The sequence below is a fragment of the Monodelphis domestica genome, chromosome 8, assembly GCF_027887165.1.
Source record: "Monodelphis domestica isolate mMonDom1 chromosome 8, mMonDom1.pri, whole genome shotgun sequence".
NCBI classification, from domain to species: Eukaryota; Metazoa; Chordata; class Mammalia; order Didelphimorphia; family Didelphidae; genus Monodelphis; species Monodelphis domestica.
The window spans coordinates 15,170,125-15,190,001 of record NC_077234.1 but is presented as its reverse complement, the minus strand read 5'-3'; the positions used below and the strand labels follow the sequence as shown (position 1 = coordinate 15,190,001).

Here is a 19,877-nt window from a genome sequence, read left to right as displayed (position 1 = left end):
CCATCGGACTAGTGTTCTTGCTTTTTCATTTGTTCTACAACATCACAATTTGATCCCATTACAATAGTTTTAAACTCGATTCGATTTCCGAACTAAAGGGTGGGGGCCTTTTAAACACTTCCTATTAGACTATATTTACGCTTGGCTTGGGTAATAAGGCCAGAGATGATAAATGGATGCGACTGTTCCTAATAAACTTGTAAAGAAAAGCTAAAGATGGAGGAGAGAGAACCCCACAAAATTCACTAGGAGCATGGACGTACAATAGAAACCAGTCTTCAGCAAAGGTCATAAAATTGTATTTAAAACTTTGTGGTGGTCGTTGTTGTTTTAAACAAATACAGTCATCGTTGTGCCTACCTGGAGCCATTCATACTTTGGAATGAATTTGTGACAGAGAAAGTAAACTGACTGGATATAGTGCTATTCATTTAGTCAGGGAATAAACTGGTAAAAGGGAGGGCATGAAACCACTTGAGCAATTCTTGCAAGAGCAGCCAGAATCAGTCCTGCCAGATCTACAGGATCATTGACAAGGATAAAGGGACCTGAAATTTTCCTTGGAAATCTAGAATTTATACTTTTTGTACTACAATGATGGAACTTCTAGTGAATTACTTTACCAAGAAAAAAATAGCCCAGATGCTATGTCCAAGGCCTGATTTGTACCCAAAGATCACAAAAGCTGCAAGCAATCTTAGAGGGTTTCTTTTTTATTGCAATATTGTTGAGGATTTAGTACTAGAAAAGGAAGGCAAATAGAGAAAATGATCCAGAAACACACTAATTCACAAGCAGAACAAAACCAAACCCAGAAACAAGTGAACTCTTCAGCTATCCTGCCATTGTATCCCAAGGATCCCCCGACCTTGACCCCTGCCTGGCAGCTCTAGCTCCCTTTATGTCTGGAATTCTTCATCTTTGTTTGTGTCGTGGACCTCTTTGGCAGTCTGGTGAAGAAGGCTATGGACCCCTCCTTGGAAAAATGTTTTCAAATGCTTAAGACACACAGGATTAGAAAGGAAACCAATGATGTTGAAATAAGGGCGTGATACTTTTCTCATCCAAGTTCACAGACTCCTCCCCCCTGAAATCGATCCCCAGGTCCAACATTATGAATCCCAGCTATATCTCTTGTCCACTCCTACATGCCCCCTAAAGAGAGTGTCAACTCAAGAGTGAAAATGGTTTTTCTTTGGTATTTGTAGCCCCATTGCTTAGCACATAGTAATTGTTTAATAAACATTTTTCCGTTCCATTTTTAGAAAGGTGATGACTACCAGTGTTAGTAGCCACCGTAAGGTCATGCTGTATATAAGCTGTTCATGTACGTGGGAGCAGGGAAGGTTGTTTCAGATTTCATCCCAGCATCCCAGCTCAGCCAACTCTGCCCTCTTGGGAAAGCCACATCACTGGGTCTCAAGCCCCTTTTCTAATAGGAGAGGATTGGAGCAGGGACCCTCTCAGCTCTAAATCAGCTGTAAGCAGTCTTAAGTTTTTAAAATGTTGCTAGTATAAATATGAAATTCTAGAATGCTAGACTCAGAGAAAAACCTCATAAATGTGCTTCAAACTCTTCCTTCCCTCAAGGAAATGGGTCCTTTTCTAACTGAGAATCAGTTGAGACTTTCCCATTCCCAATCAATTCCACTCAACTCAACAGCTTTTTGTTTTATCTTTATTTTATTTTAATAACAAATTTCCACATACATTTTGTAAGTTATAAGATTAATGTTTTCTCCCTCCCTTCTTCCTCCTCCCCCAGTCAACTCAACCTTTTTTTTTTTTAAACCCTTACCTTCCGTCTTGGAGTCAATACTGAGTATTGGCTCCAAGGCAGAAGAGTGGTAAGGGTAGGCAATGGGGGTCAAGTGACTTGCCCAGGGTCACACAGCTGGGAAGTGTCTGAGGCCAGATTTGAACCTAGGACCTCCCGTCTCTAGGGCTAGCTCTCAATTCACTGAGCTACCCAGCTGCCCCCTAACTCAACCTTTTTTTTAAACATTGTTATTTCATGTGAGGGACTTTATTAAACACAGGATAGGTAAAGAAAGACAAAAGAAAAAATGATTACTGCCTTAAATTATCATGCATCTCCTCCTCACCTCCAAGAGTTTGTGTTTGATTGGGAGGAAGGGAGGATGCAATAATAGAAGAGAAATAAGAGGAGAAGAAGAAGAAGAATTAGAGGAAATGAATGACAGTCAAATAGGATCATTTGTCCTTGAGCCTGTAGTGCAAGGTGAGGACCGCCATGGTGGTCAGTAATTATTCCTTTGCCTTCTTTTTCCCAAGGCCCAGCTTCCTTTCTCGAAAAAGACCTTGGACACAAAGCAGTAATGAAAAAGTTGGCATAATATATCCTCCATCTCTCACCTGTCCTCCTTCTTTATCCCTGGAAAATATTCTTACTTCTCCCTGGAGTCATTGGCAATGATTATTAATTATTATAACAGTAGTTGCCATACATAACTCTAAGTCTGATCAAGAGCTAGAATTACATTAGCTGGAAACTACCCTGAGATGTATGTATTTATAGGTAATATGACCTCCTTTTTGCAGATGAACAAACAGAGGCTTAGAGTGCTTTAGTGACTTGCTTAGGGTTATCAACTGAAGCAGGTGGGATCTGAATTCAAGGGAAGACTCTCTTGACTCCATGTTCAGGGCTCTTTCCTCTTCATTATGGAGTCATGGGTTGAGGAGGCTGAGACAACTGAGAAGGGATTCTTTCAGAACTACATCTCTTGGGAATAGAATTCCATGAGTATTTTGATTGATAAAAGTCTTCCGCGCCCAGACAATATAAGAGATCCATGACCCAAATGATCACGAAGGAGTATAACTACAAGTAAAAGAGTTGAGATTTTTATTTTTTAAAAACTTTAGATTTCAATAAGCAGGATGATTTCAGAAAAAGCTGGAAGGATTTGCATGAACTGATGAAGCTCAAAATAAACAGAACCGGGAGACGATTGTACACAGTAACAGCAATATTGTAAGATGATCAACTGTGAAAACTTGGCTACTCTCAGCATTGCAATGATCTGGGACAATCCTGAAAGACTTCTGATGGCGAATGCTCTCCACCTCCAGAGACAGAACTGTTGGAGAGGATCAAAGCATGCTATCTTTCACATCAGTGTATTTGTGGTTTGATTTGGGGGTTCGGGGTTTATATGAGTGCGCTCTTACAACAATGCCCGATATGGAAGTGTGTTTCGCATGATAATAAAAAGATTTTTTTTTAAATGAAGGATGAACAATAAAAAAAAAGTCTAGATTTAACAAACATACTTAAGAAATACACACCCACACAAAATCCTTTCCACGTGTAAAGTAGAATAGAAAAAAAAGATTCTTTGTAAAACCCTGAATGTCTTTTACATACTTAAAACTTTGTAAATTCAAAATGTGTCTTTCAAAACTATCCTACTTAGCTGTTTCCTTTAGTTCTATTCTGGGGTGCTTTAAAAAAATCTTTCAATTACCTCTTTCTTTTCCTTTCTTCTTTTCTTCTGGGAAAAGTTATCATGAACTCCTCTTTCCTCTTTTCACCCCAACTCCATCCCCGTTCCCCATCCAACAATAAAGAAAGAAAAATCAAAAATGCACAGAAAGAGGTAAAAGACAGTCCCTACTGGGCTGTTCCCCTACTGGGAAACAATATATAAACAAATATATACAAAGTATATGTAGGATAAATAAGAAATAATTAAGAGAGCAACTGGAGGGCACCAAGTTGGCTCAGTGGTTTGAGAGCCAGGCCTGGAGATAGGAGGTACTAGGTTCAAATTTGGCCTCAGACACTTTCTAGCTGTTTGACTCTGATTAAATCATTTAACTCTGTTTGCCTCAGTTTCCTAATCTGTAAATGAACTAGAGAAGGAAATGACAATCCATTCCAGGATCAATGCCAAGAAAACTCCAAGAGTCAGACAGTACTGAAATGACTGAACAATTAAGAGAGGGAAGGCACTAGAATGAAGAGAATGAAACTACCCTTTAAAAATGTCACCTCAAGTTTGGCCTGAAAGACATATGAGAATGGATTTTGTTCTCCCTCTTCCTCTCTCCCAGAGGTGGGAGCTATAGATGTAGAACAGAGCATATGCTATCTGACAATTGATATATTGGTTAGTATTGCTGAATTGCATCTTTACTCTTTCTTATTTACCCTTTCTCCTTCTGGGTGGGCAAAGGGGAAGGAATGAGAAATGAAGGTTTCTCACACACATACATACACACACACACACACACACACACACACACACACACACATGAACTAGCAATACATTTTCAAATGCCCAAAGAACCGAACCATCTCAGTAAGAAATAAGTCCTGTGCAGCAGCCCACACAAGGCTTTCCTGACTTTTAAAGAATTCCAGGAAGCACACTTGATAATTATTATAAAACTCAAAGCATGGGGCACAGGCGATCTTAAAAGCCCAGCCATAAGAGTTAAGGCAAACCAGTTCAGTGTGGCTGGCTGCCAAGCCGTGGCTTTCCTACAGTCCTGCCCTCCCACTAGCTGTTCTCCTTCTTCCCTGCATACCTCTTACCTCAGCTCTGCCACACCCTGAGTGAGGGAGAAGGATTTTTACTCCTGGCCAAGGAAGGCAGGAAGGAGAGAATCAGCAACGACTGTTTTCTCCAGGGAGATCCACCAGAAAGTGGAGACTTGGCGGGGAGAATACAATAGCCATCCTCATGTACTGGTGGAATGGGAATGGGAAGAGGGATCAGGTTTATTCGGCTTGGTCCCAGAGACCAGAACTAAGAGTGATGGGTGGACGGTACACAGAGGCAGATTTAGATTTAAGGTAAGGAAAAACTCCCTAGCAACTCGAAGCTGTAATAATTAAAATAGTGGGAGCCATAAACTATAAGATTTAAAATTGGTGAAGCCAGGGAAAGGGAAACAATTATGAATAATATAAGAGTGGGTGAGTAAATATGACCGCAAAAAATATGTTTCACTACAGTGTCTTGGGTTTTAAATCAAATATAAGGTGGTTGCCAGGGAATATATTCCCAAATTATAAATATACCCAAGTCAACTGGGTTTTATAGAGAATTTTAATAAATAATACAATAAGGAATCAAAGAAAGAGAGAAAGAGTAAGAAAGGAATAAGTATGAAGGGCCTCAAGCCAATATGGCCTAGACCTGAGTCTTAAGAGAGAAATCAATCATTTTTTTGTCACTCACCACAAGATCTGTCTAAGCAAGGATGTCTGGGGAACAGAGTTTCCCAAGAGGGAGTTCCAGCCAGAGTCAGCCTCCCAAGGGACTTCTTCTCAAGAGATCTTCAAAGGGCCTCCTCCAAAAGGATCTATCTCCAAGGACCTTCCAAAAGGAACTATCTTCAAGCTCCTCTCCAAGGATTCTCTCTCCAAGATACCTTGCTCAAGAGATACCTTTTCTTATATAGGGGTTTTTTTCTTATGTCATCTCCCCTAAGTTCTTCCATCTACCAATCACTGTAGATGTTTCCTAAAGGACAGCCCATCTGAATTCCAGCTAAGTCGACTAATCTCCTCAGTAAGTCTGAACCAGAGAAAATGCTGCTGTGTCGACTAATCACCTCAGTAAATCTGAACCAGAGAAAACACAGCTGAGTTGACTAATCTCATTAAGAGAAAACCTGCCCGACCTTTTTTAGGTACCTAGCATCCCATTGTATCAATTCTAAAAACAGGCATGGCTCAAAGAACTCCCTGCCTCATCATAAGCATGGGTCCAAGTACTTTCATTGTTTAGCAAGGAGTTTTCTCCCCTAAAGCAGTCTTAAGTATGGGTGGAGTAGAGGTCCTCCCATTGCAAGGAGTTTTCTCCCCTAAAGCAGTCTTAAGTATGGGTGGAGTAGAGGTCCTCCCATTTCTGATCCTGCCAAGTTCTCACATCAAAATGGGGAATGTTTCCAGTAGGGAATTTGTTCCAATGGAGGATTCCTCAATGTGGAAATTTTTAACATTCACAAATCTGAGAAATTTCAAGATTTACAAAGCTATGCCAAATGGGGAGGGCTTGCCAGGGAAGAGAAGAGGTTGTCGCTCTCTAGGAGTCTTCACACAGACTGGAGGAGCACTTCTTGGAGACGCTTTGGTCAGGACTCTAGGTCAGTAACTAAGGGTCATTCTAGACAGCCTCTGAGGTCTCCTACATCCCTCAAAGTCTCTATCAGATGGCCACACAGAAGCTCTACAAGCAAAGTTAGACTGGAATGTGGGAGACAGATTGCCAATATCTTAACTTCCTGAGCTCTTACTTTGCTCGTGTGTAAAATGAAGGGATTGGAGGAGGTGACTCTTAAGACCCTTTCAGCTCTGAAGAGCCATGGCCCGACGAGGAAGAGATGAAAAAGTAACCATTTCAAGAGTCCCACAGATAAAAACCAGACAAGGAAAGAAGTTGGTTGAAATACGGGAGCAGAAATGAAATGAAAAGTCAGAGAGAGAGAGAGAAAGAGATGGAGAGAGGGGGACAGAGAGAGAGACAAAATAAAATTGAAGGCATGCAAGAAATCAAATAGAATGGAATAGAGGTTGCCATAGAAGAGCGTACGGTAACCTTGAACAGAACCTATGACCAGAAAGCCTTTAGAATGCTCCACTTGAAAATGAATCAAGTGATCAATAAACCTAAACAAAACAATGGCTTGTCCTCAAAGCATCCCAAAGCCCTCAGTTAACCAGTAACCAGCCCCCACACATGGACCCATGCTCATCATCGTGCTGGGGGAGGGAGAGGGGTTCTTGTGTGCATGTTTCTTGGGAAGAACTAAAAAGGAAGACAGAAGATGAGTTGCAGTCAGGGAGCCCAACCCTTGCTCTCTGGATGAATGGAAGTCCAGAAACCTTCAAGCTGGCCACTTTTCTCTCTAGAAACAAAGGAAATAAAGAGGGAGCACGGCTTTCTTCGGGCGGGAAAAACGATGGCTACTGTACTGAGCATGGGAGACTCTGGGAGCATTCAGAGTCTGGCACAGAGAAGACCAAAATGAACTTTGAAACAGTCCTGCAGACGCTTCCTTAACCTGGGTGTGTTTACATTATGGCATATTTCATCAGCAGACTGACCTGCGGAAGGTACTCAAACACAAATCCCGAGAGAGGGCTAGAACCAGGGTTCATGCTTCTGGAAACCAGAACCAGAGGACACTGCAGAGGGCTGATGACCAGACCAGGCGCAAAGGGAAAGGAGCAGAGTGAGGAGAGCAGCTCATAGGACAGCCTCAGAAACAACTCCGAAAAGCCTCAGGACGCCAAGTAAAGCTGCCATCAAGCACAACTTCAAAAGGCTGATGGTGGGTTTGGAGAGAGGAGAGCCTGGCCTTAAATACAGCCTCCAATCCTTATTGGCCATGTGATCCCGAGAGAAGGGGTTGGACCTGATGGCCCTGAGGTGTCTTCCAGCTCTAAAACTATGAGCCTTAGAATGAAACTTAGCTCCAACCTCTTGACAGCGAGCCAATGACTTGTTTCTTTTTTTTTCAGAAAGAAAATTAAACTAAACTCTCAGAAACCCATGAAATTGTCTTTCTTTAGCTCTCACATACAAGTATAATATATACTCAACCAAAACCCTCACCTTCTATCTTAGACTCAATATTGTGTATTGGTTCCAAGGCAGAAGAGTGGTCAGGGCTAGGCAATGGGGGTTAAGTGACTTGCCCAGGGTCACACATCTGGAAAGTGTCTGAGGTCAAATTTGAACCCAGGACTTCCCATTTCTGGGTCTGGCTCTCAATCCACTGAGCCACCCCGCTGCCCCATGTGACAGATATTTTAAAAAAGCCATCAATAAAATATTTTTAAATGCCCAGAAGAAAACAAAAAGTACAAAAGAGGTCTCAAATCAAGCAAATTTGTTCCTAACTTCTTACATATAATGACTTACAATTATATGCCGCTTTAAGGTTTACAAAAAGCTTAAATAATTGCATTTAATCCTCAGTTGACCAATATGAATTATCATACATGAAGTTAATTATCATAAGAGTACTATATTATATAATCATGTATATTAGATAACCTTTTATATAATTGTATGTGATTAATATATTGATAAAATATTCCAAAATAGAACTGCCTAATTGTTTTCACAATCCTCTTTCTTGTTCTTGCCACATTGAAATTCTTGGTTTTGTTGCTGATTGGTAAGTCCATTATAAAAAAGGGAAAAAAGGTAGTCCCCAAAAGCAGCTTTCATCTGGCCCTAGGAGGTTCCTAGTCCTCCCCCTACTATCCCTGAAATTAGGTTTAATCTAAATAACATAAACATCTGTTGTTTTATCTCAGTAGCTGATTTTTAAAATAATTAAATTCATTTAAATTAAATTGATTCAATTAAAAGTTAAATGACCAATTAAAAATAGTTTAATGATGTATAATTATAATGGCCAAAGTTAATCCCAGAGAAGAACAGAGAAGAAAAGAAAGAAACTCTTTTCTTTGCACAGGCGGGAAACTACAGGTGTGGGAGGCTGCATATATGTCAGACATCACTGATGCATTCGTTCTGCTGAAATGCTTCTTTCTTTTTGATTTCTTATTCCAAAGGGTGGTCCATTGGGTAGAGTAGGGAGAAGGCAGTCAGAAACAAAGATGATTTAAAAAACAAGGAGAGCACTATAAAAGCAGCTTGAGAAGTGAATGGAAGGACAAAATAGAACTTTTTAAGCCTTACCTTCCATTTCATAATCAATATCGTATATTGGTTCCAAGACAGAAGAATGATAAGGGCTGGGCAATGGGCTTAAGTGCCTGGCCTAGGGACAGATTTGAACCCAGATTCTCCTGTCTCCAGATCTGTGCTACTTAGCTGCCTTCTGAAGTGCATTTTTTTAAATGGGTCATTACAGTTGCTCCAAGACAGGGCTGACACATTACAAGAGAACACATTAAGGAAGGCCAATTTGGCCACAGTTGAGAAAAGCCAGGCAAGTTAAGGTAAAAATGAAGAGAACAAGCATTTTTAAGAGCCCCCTCCAGCCCAGGGCACAGCAAGTGCCCACTCCACTCCATGCACCATGCTAGGGGCTGGAGACAAGGATGAGGAGAATTTCAGGAGAGCCCCAGTGGAGGCACATTTAGGTTTCCTAAGGTATCCCTGAGTAGGAGGTGATGACAGGAAGATTTATATCCATGAGAGATAAGGGAGGAGGAGAAGAAAATCAGGGCCACGATGACGTCATTTACAGAAACCAAAGGCATGAGTCAAGAACAGGATCAGAAAATGAGACAGCTCTAAGATTGCCCAAGAGAAATGCACCTGCTAAGAAAACTGACAACAAGGTTACGGTTGTCTTTGCTTTCTTCTTTGGAGCCTACGCGGATAAGCAGGTTGGTATTAAAAGATCAAATAAAATAATAGACAGATGGCATTTTGCACCAGGTGTGGTGGGGCTCATTTGTAATCCCTTCTACTGGAGAGGAGGAGGCTGGCGGATCACTGGAGCAAAGGGAGTTCTGAGCTCCAGTGGGCTAGACTGTGCACAAAGTCCATCCCCAATATGGTGAGTCCCTGAGGGTCCCCACTGGGAGCCACCAGGATGCCCAACAATGACTGAACCAGTCAAGGTCAGAAATGGAGCACACCAGACTCCCATGTTGATCAGCATCCGGATCAAGCCCATTCTCTAGTCCCTTCACTTCTAATCTGAGTGAGATAGGGCAATTGAGGCTCTAAAAAGATATTTAAATAAATAGAGGCAGACAGATAACTATGGAAACAGACATCTGAATGGACGAATGGATGGATGGATAGATGAATAACAGAGAAAAATGGGTGAAGATAAAGAAATAAAGCATTTTGCAAATGTTAAACAATTGCTAAAAGTCAGCTAATATTAGTATTATATAGCTTATATAATATATTATGTAATATATTTTATATATTATATAAATATTAAATAAACCATTATATTATATTCATTAAAATATATCTTTTAGGATTAAAATTAAACATCACACTACACAGAAGCTTATTTAGGAGGGGGGATGATAATATGCAAAGTATACTGAAAGGCTGTGTGTCATAGTGGACAGAGGGCTTGTCTTGAACACAGAAAGAAATGGGGTTCAGGCACCACCTCTGATACAAGTTGGCTATATGACCCTGGGAAAGTAATTTAACTTCTTGGTGTATCCCCAGGGAATGCTCTAAGACTGTAAGTGGCAGGGCAGGTGCTAATGGACAGAGGAAGTTTCTTCACTGGGATTTTTCTACATCAATGAAAGGTTGGCTACAGAGAACAAAAACCACCAATATCTCCTAGATTTCCAAAGCGCCTTGGTTCACTGGAGAAGGATAACAATAAGGCACAAAGAAGCACTGATGGTGTATGTAAACTTCCCTGAAGGAAGTGCAGTGGTGGGACCTGAGTTCAAATCCCAAATCTAACACTACTGCCTATGTGACTTTGGAAAAGTCTTTCCCCTTTCTTGGCCTCAGTTTCCTCATCTATAAAATGAAGTGGTTGGACAAGATGATCCGAAGTCCCTTCCAGGTCTAGGTTGAGGATCTCCTGGATAAGGACATTCCATTCAAATATACAAGCATTACTAATATAGTGAATTTCTGATCCACTTTCTAACCCATGTCCTCATTCTTGTTCCCCCATCTCTGCCCCTCCCATTTCTCCTGCTTACACTGACCTGTTTGCTCCTGTCTTTACTTCCTCCAAGGCCAACTCAAGTAATAATAGCAGCTCACACTACTGAGTATAGGGTTTCAAGGTTTACAAAGTGTTTCCCTCACAACCCTGTCATTGAGGTAGTACAAATACTAATCCTATTTCACAGGAGAGGAAACTCATCCCTAGAAAAATGACATGGTTGGATCAGAATTGTAACTACTCAATAGTGACGACAGGATTAGAACTCAAGATCTCTTACTTCCATGCCAGTGTGCCATAACTAGGTCATGCAAATAAAACCTCCCCCATTAGTCTCTTCTAGATAATACAGGTCACACTGTTTACTTCTCTGATCCCCTGCAATGTTTATCATTTGACTTGGCAATTGGTTGTGTCATGTATTACCATACATCATTCAAAAAAGTTTTAATTAATTATTTTAACTTTTTTAGAAATAAAAAATTAATTTTAATTTTAAAACCCTTAACCGTCCTTCTAGGGCAACAGAATGGTGAGGGCTAGGCAATGGAGATTAAATGACTTGCCCAGGATCACACAACTATGAAGTGTCTGAAGCTAGACTGGGACCCAGAACCTCCCATGTCCAAGCCTGACACTCGATTCCCTGAGCCACTTAGCTCCCTTCTAGCCTATATTATTACTTAAATTATCACACATGCCTTTGGACATAGAGCTAACTATCTCTTCTTGCACATTTTTTATCAATGGCTTGGTTAAAGTCCAGGTGCCACAGAAGTTGGCCAACAGACAAGCATTTATTATGTGCTTCCTCTGTCCCAGGCACTGGGCTGCCCACTGGAGAGGTAAAGAAAGGTACATAACAGTCCTTGCCCCCAAGGAGTTTCCAATCTAATGAGGACACAGCAAAGAACTGAGTATGAATCAGCCATATGCAGGATAAGAAGCGCCTAATAGCCAGAAGGAAGGCACTAGACTGAAGAGAGCTCGGGAAAGGCTGGGCACTTAACTCCAGTTGCCTAGCTCTAACCATTCTACTGCCATGGAACTATTACAGATAGTGAGTGATTCTTAGACAGAAGGTACGGATTCCTGAAGAGCTCCAGTTCCTCTCTGATATCTGCCTGGCAGACCACCATGGGCAACTCAGAGGCAGGATTGCTTGGCTCAGCTGACTCAACACAATTCTTTATGAATTTCCTTGTTGCGTATCCTCCCCTGCTCTGACTTGGGGAATCTCCTTTTGTTTAACCATAAGACAGACTCTGAGTGTCTCATTTCATTCCAATCTCAAACCTGATCTACTTGGGGGGCGGCCCCATCACAACTGGACTGAAACCCAGTCCATTTCCCTAACCAATTCAACTTCATGCAGGCTTCCACTCTCCGATTCCTTGCCCTCTTGCCTCATTGTTTATCTCTTTCCAAACCCCTATCCTGGATTACCACCTCCATTTATCTACTCCATTATTCTGCATTCATTTGAACAATACTGAAGGAAAGTTAAAACCATCGTGACTGGGTCCCCTACAGATTTACATGATCTGATCTCAGCTAGGAGCTCACATCATTCCTTTTATCCTTTCCCTGATCAAGTCTTCAGTGTATTCTCCATCCTTTCCATTCAAAATCAATCAGTCATTTAATTATTAAGCACTTATTATGTGTCAGGTACATGCTAGGCAGTGTTGGACTCACTGGGAACACAAGTACAAAAAATAAAATAATTTTCCCATGTAATGTTTTTTCCAGACATCTACACCACCACCTCTTGCCTCAGAGCAAAAGGACCTCAACTCATCCTTTACACCAAATAACTAGACCAGTGATAGTGAACCTATTGCACGGGTGCTGAAGATGGCACACAGAGTGCCTTCCCCCCTCTCCACCCCAGAGTTCCTTACTAGAAAGACAGAGGGAATCTGGCAGAGCTGCTCCCTTCTCCCTCTCCACAATGCCTAATGACATTTTTTCATACCATACACCCTTCTGCCCAGCAGCCTAATGGGAGCACACAGGAGGTGGGTAGCTCACAGGCAGCAGAGCTGGAGGGGAGCATGACACATGGACTCCATGGCACTCAGTCTGGGGTGGGGTGGGCGTGTGACCAGGCACTCCAAATATAAAAGGTTTGCCCTCACTATACTAGACTGTGCATCCTGAAGATTCTCTTTCTTTCTAATTTCATCTCGCAAATCTCCTCTATATTATCCTCTATTTCCTCTTCCCTTACTCTAGGGTCTGGTGAATTAAAATGATTTTCCTACATCAGTGGATAGAATTAAGTTTAGGGATATAATATTTTCTATCCAAAGAATGATAATATGGTGGAGTAAAAAGAATTCTTGACTCAAAATGAAAAAGATCAAAGTTGACATCTCCATGTTTCTGAGCTGTATAAATCAATTCCTCTGGGTTTGGCTACAAATCACAATTTGTATCAGTGGACAAAATTCCCAACTGGAGATCCTAACAGAAATGAAATGGAATGTGAATACTGGCGATAATACTCTGGTAGCTTTAACTAGGTTTACTTCCAAACTAAGCCCCTTCAGGTAATGGCCAGTCAGCTAAAGACCAAGATTAATTTGGATTTAGTCTCAGAAAATTACATAAAATTCTAGGAGTAGATTTTCCTAAGTCCCAAGGTCAAGAACATTCTGTTGATTTCTGCAATGGTGCTCCAGCTCAGACATCTTTCTGTATCTGACCTGGGATTCCCAGTACCTGGAAGTGAAAAGGAGAGGGAGGGACATGGATATAAAGCTCTTGTAGTTTAGGGGTTTGCTATTAGAACTTTCTTCTTACCAATCTTATCCCCTAATTCTGGGTCAAACATCCCAGTTGGGCACTTGATTATGTGGCTGCAGAGACTAAATCCCCTGACTCGTCACTCAGTAGCATTTATCAGGTCTTCACTATGAGAACTTTTGACATTTTGAGAGGACAGACACATCCTTGAGGTCTTATGTAGGTCAATAGTTATGAAAAAAATGCAAGCCTAGCACAGTGTCCTAACAGAACTCCTTAGATCCATTTGTTTACTTGTTTGTTGTTGTTGTTTTGTTTTTAAACCCTTACCTTCTTTCTTGGAGTCAATACTATGTATTGGCTCCAAGGCAGAAGAGTGGTGAGGGCTAGGCAATGGGGGTCAAGTGACTTGCCCAGGGTCACACAGCTGGAAAGTGTCTGAGGCTGGATTTGAACCTGGGACCTCCCATCTCTAGGCCTGGCTCTCAATCCTCTGAAACCCCCAGCTGTCCCCTGTTTGCTTGGTTTTTTTTTTGGTTTTTTTTTGTTTTTTTTGTTTGTTTTTAAACCACTGAGCTGCTTTCTGCTGCCACCATCCAGAAATCCTGGTGAGACCTTGGTCATGGTGCTTCCCTTCCCCTGGTCCAGAGAGAGGAGAACCAGGAAAGCAAATAACTACAACAGTATGAATGCAAAGGAGACCAACTAAACAAATGACCCCAAAGGCTGTGCAATTGTAATGAGCTAGCTCATGAGAAATGCAGGAGTTGGGGGATCTGTCCCTGGGTTTATTCCCAATCAGCATTATTCAGTTTGGGGTGATTTCAGAAGGGAAGTGAGTATTTCTTTGAAACCTGTCCACAATATCAGTTAGTCAGATAGTAATCCACTAATCAGTCCATTTGAATGACATTTAGGGTGATTGAATCAGCTTAAAGAGCCTCTTTCTGATGTGGGACTTGGAAAGTATTTTGTTTAATCCTGAAGCCTCCAGAACCTCCACCCTGAGCAGAAGCCTAGAGCCAATCTCCACCCTGAAGCGGATCATCCAGATCCTAATATTGTAGAAAGTCTCCCAGTTATTTTGGGGGTGCCTCTCCTCTTCTCCTGCCTTCCTTCCTCTTCCCCACGGTTGCCTGATATGAGCAGCATCTTGCCTGCTGGCCCTTTGTCCCCTGAGATCCCTGGATCGTCCATGTTGACATCTTCCTACAGCCTTCCTGGTAAGACCTTTCTAAGTCAGGGGATAGTTCGTTGTTGTTTTTATTTTTTAAAACCCTTACCCACCATCTTAGAATCAATACTGTGTATTTGTTCCAAGTGGTAAGGGCTAGGCAAAGGGGGTTAAGTGACTTGTCCAGGGTCACACAGCCAGGAAGTATCTGAAGCCAAGTATAGTTTGTTGACCAATAAGATTTTGTATTTTACTCTGCCTCTTCTGTATCATCTGGGTATCAAGTACTATAAAACCCATAGAGAGGGGGAAAAGGGGGGATTTCAGATTGTGAGAAAGATCTGGGGTCTTATTCATAACTTTAATAAATAGTTCTGTTTTCAGGGTTCTGACTCAGTCATGTTTATTGCCAATTGTATAGATTTTTGGTGTGACGAGCTTAGACCCAAAGACAAAATATGGAAGGCACCTGACCCACTTCTTTCCAGAGGTGGGGGGTTATGGGTATGGAACCTACAAGTGATGTCAAACATTTCCCATGTACTGGTTATTTTTGCTGAACTCCCCCACCCAGCCCCACCAACTTGTTATTCTTTGTTATTCCCTTTGAGGGGGAGAATATGAAGAGATAAACTGGGATATTTAAGTGATATTTTAAAGAAGATATTAATAATCAATTTTAGTCATCATAAATTACATTAAGATTTGGCTATTATATACTAATAATTATTTTTAATATGAGCATGCTTACAGCATATTTCCCCTTTATTAAATCTCTTTTCTTTCCCAATCTAGATTACCCTGAAACTATCCCAAAGGCGTGCTATGTACCTTTATAGATGTGATTAGAAGCTCAGGGGACTCTGGTTTTCTAATTTCTTTTCTTTTTTTTATTCCTTACCTTCTGTCTTAGAATCAACACTGGGTATTGGTTTCAAGGCAGAAGAGTGATATGGGCTAGGCAATGGGGATTAAGTGACTTGCCCAGGGTCACACAGCTGGGAAGTGTCTGAGACCAGATTTGAACTCAGGACCTCCCATCTTTAGACCTGGCCCTCAATCCATTGAGCCACCCAGCTGCCCTCTGGTTTTACAATTTCTAATTGGTCTTAGGATCACTGATTTTGAGGTGGAAAGGACTTGGAGGTCATCTAGTCCCACTTATTTAACAGATGAATAAACTGAGGCACAAGGCAATTTAATGAGTTTCCCAAAGTTATACAAGTAGTTTGTGGTAAATTTAGGATTCAAATCCAAATCCCAGATTATCTTACATCCAATCCACCGTTTCCACTGAATTACTGCTTACCTGTGCATAGAGGGTCTTATTACACCCTGGTGGAAGAAAGTCAGTCTTAAATAATGGTCCCTGGGAGGGGCAGCTAGGTGGCACAATGGATAGAGCACCAGGCCTGGTGTAAGGAGGACTGGGGTTCACATATGATTTCACACACTTCCTAGTGGGCAAGTTACTTAATTAACCCTGTTCACCTAGCCCAGTGATGGAGAACCTATGGCACAGGTGCCAAAGATGGCACGTAAAGCACTCTCTGTGAACACTCAGCCCTGCTTCCCCCAAGAGTTTATTACTAGAAAGGCAGAGGGACTTGGGCAGAGCTACTCTCCTTCCCCTCTCCATTGTACCTGATGACATTTTTTCACATCCCCCACCCCTCTGCCCAGCAGCCCAATGAGAGCACTTCCTCTCTCCCCTGTCTGGGATAAGGGAGGAGGTGCAGCACAGCACTTGGTCTCTGATGGGGGGCCAGCATGGCACTCTGTCTAGGGGATGGGGCCAGGGCCTGGCATTCCATATCTAAAAGGTTCACCATCACTAACCTAGTCCCTGTCTCTCTCTTAGAATTTTTACAAAGATAGAAAGTAATAGTTAAAAAAATAAGGTTACTGGGGGCAGCTAGGTAGATACTTCCTAGCTATGTGTCCTGGGCAAGTCACTTAATTCCCATTGCACAGCCCTTACTGCTTTTTTGCCTTGGAACCAATGCTTTGTGTTGATAAGGGTTAAAAAAAAAAAAGTGGCCATAAACTAATGAATAGGAAGACTCTTGGTGGAAAAGCAAACTTGTACATCCCAAATGGAATAAGATCACTGATGAGGTAATATCAGTGAATAAAAATAATCAGCTAAAATATATGCTAGCCTTGTAGTACAGCATCCTGTGTTCAAATCCTATCTCTGACTCTTGCTAGATGAGTGAACATGGAGAAGTGCAAGTCATTTAAACCTCTCTGAGCCTCAGTTTCTTCATCTGTAAAACAGGGATGCTAATACCTTGATTTTAGGCTCAAAAAAAGTATCCAAAAATGTTGTGGACTTTAAGACACTATAAAATATCACTCTTTATTGTGGTTGTTGTTGCTGTAGATGTGTCGTACATAAAAGAGAGAACATACTCCATACTCCAGTTCCTGCCTTTGAAAATGAGGGCAGTGAGTTAATTGTCCTGCTCAGGAGCCCAGCGTCTTGAATGAACAGCCCTGACCCAAGCACGTACCTAGCTCAGTAGAGTTAGCTGCACCACGCAGTTAGCAACCATTGGGCTGCTGCCATTGCCCTTAGGAATCAAAACAAACACTGGTTTTGCAACACTAGATGGAGAGGAAAATATGACTGTGTACACAAATGCACAGTCTTCCCAAGAGCAGTCATGAGAAGCCAACAGATCCTTATCAGAACCGTTGAAGGGAAAGACTAACTGCCTTCATGGGACCCATGAAAGAATGAACGCAGAGCAAGCGTAAGCACACGATGCCAGCGGCAGCCTGGGGGATCTCTGGTCTGCTGCTGGCACATGGGGCCATCATGAGAAGAAGCCCTTGGGGACGCCAACCAGGGCCAGAAGCAGATCGCTGTTCATGTTATCAAACTCGAGACCTTTCCAACTAATGGGGAAAATACCGTCTGGGTCCTTGGTCGCATCACTGGAAGACGAGCTACTCTGACACTTCACCTACGCGGGGGCCGTTCTTAGAGTCTAGTTATGCAATTGACATCTAGACTTAGCAGATCAAAAATATTTCCACTTAATCAATATACACCTTAGATCTCTAAAGCCTCACACACTCATATTTGCACAAGTCCAACAAGCACGCATGTGCATACACGCACACACACACAGAATCCAGCAAAAACGTGGGAACATAAGACTTCTTTGCATACATGAATTTGGTTTGGTCCTGTTCAGTAGTTCTGTTAGTACAGAAATGGTAGGTAGGGTAGAAATATCCTTCATGGCATTCAGATGATCTATTTCTCTAATACGTAAAATCTGGATGGTTTAGTGACTTGTCCAGGGTGACATGGTTCCCTAAAGCTCATTCTTTCTTGGCTTTGCCACTCTGCTTTTCATGCTAGTATTCCATTCTAATTCCCAAATCCTATTCCATACTTACATCAAAGACAAATGACTAAAAATGTCTAAATTAATTGGTTTATCAATCTTCATTTTGCTTATCACAGACATTGCCTTGTGTTGAAATCAAACTTTGAGGTTTGGGGGGGGGGTAGTCAATTACATAATGACTCCACTAAAGAGAGACAGTGTGGCGTAGTGGACAGTCCTAGGATCACAGATTCATAGCTTGAGAAACCTCAGAAATCATCATCTCATATCCCCCTCTTTTACAAAGGAGGAAGGGAAGCCCTTAGTGGCATTGTTATAATTAGATCATAGGTCAGAAACTTGAAGGATTCTGTCTCACAAGCTCTTTTATTTTATTTTATTTTTTAAACCCTTACCTTCCATCTTAGAATCAATTCTGTATATTGGTTCCAAAGCAGAAAATTGATAAGCAATGGGAGGTTAAGTGACATGTCTAGGGTCACATAGCTAGGAAGTGTATAAAACCAGATTTGAACCTAGGACCTCCTGCCTCTAGGCCTGGCTCTCAATCCCATTGAGCCACCCAGCTGCCCCCAACCTCCTTTATTTTAAAGAGGAAACAGACTTAATGAAGTCCTTGTCAAGGTCACATGTTTTACTGGTGTCCTTGGCAAAGGGAGGATTAGAATTCAGGTCAGTTCTCCTTATACTGCACTTTGTACAGTCACACAGCTGTGATTCAAATCCAGGTACTTTTCATTTACATTTCCCCAGAATAATTAGACCTGGGATTGAATCCTGCTCTTGAGCAAGCCATTTCCTTCACCCATCAAATGTTCCCACAAAGCCCACTGAGTACCCCCTGCGTTCATGAGCACTGGTGGAAGCCATGCCTCTCAGATCACTAGCCCTGTTTCCAGCCCAGCTTGTACAACCATCGTTGAAGAATGGACCCATGACTCTCAGCACCATCAAGGTGCCATCATGGAGAAATGAGTCTCAAGAATAGCAATGTCATCCCTAGGTCAGTCTCCCAGTTTGCAGCCCAGCCCCTGAAGTCTTCATCTCAGGAATCAGCCCTTGTAGAGATGTGACCTGGCAAGGGTTTTTGAAGGCAATTCCCTCCTTAGCAGCCAAAGTTCCTGATGACCCAGAACCGAAAGTTCTTGACAACACAATTCTTGGGATTGACAAGTGGTTCCGTATCAGAGACTACCATGGTTTTATCAATGGAAATGACATCAAAGTGACTGCATTATCATCTGCAGTGATCCCTCCCCTATTGCAGGAGTTACATTCCAGAGACTCCCTGCAATAGGTGAAAATCTGCAAAGTAGCAGTTTTATATTTATTTTATTATTCACACATATTTTAAGGCTTTATCAACCCTTCCCACTCTCCTATAAACTTTTTTCACACTCTTATTAACTTTTCCCACACTTATGAACACTGAGCCAATCAGCGCCCAAGATACAGAACACAGAGCTGTGGTTGGTCGCCTTTCATTCCATCAGCCAATAGCATGCCATGTACAATCTCACACTGGCAAACTTGAGCAAGAGGCAGTGGTGTACTGCATTTCCATTGTGTACAGTATAATATTCATCTGCAAAATTCTGTGATATAGTGGAACCCCACAATACAGAATTAGATTTTTTTTTAAAAACCCACAATAAGTGAAGCCCTGATAAGTGAAATGAGATATAGAAAGGGATGACCATACTCTACTCTATATACCCTAGGGACCCTGGAAGCCCACCCCAGCAGACTTGCATCTGATTTCCCTTCAGAATGGGACCTACTTGGGAGCAGGTACTGTCTAGCTTTTCTGTTTATATTCTGACTCAGGATTTGAAACACAGTAAACACTTCATAATTGCCTTTTCATTCGTTCTATTCACTAAATAGTAGCACCTACATCACAGGGTTGTGAGGGGATTAAATGATGTGACCCACTTTGTCAGCCATCAAGTTTAGAGTCACAT

General features: G+C 41.8%; 1 protein-coding gene across 1 annotated transcript in view; it reads right to left on the bottom strand.

Annotated features, from left to right (window-relative positions):
- The window catches only part of ARHGEF26 (Rho guanine nucleotide exchange factor 26), a 156,919-nt gene that overhangs the window by 123,115 nt on the left and 13,927 nt on the right, over positions 1-19,877 (bottom strand).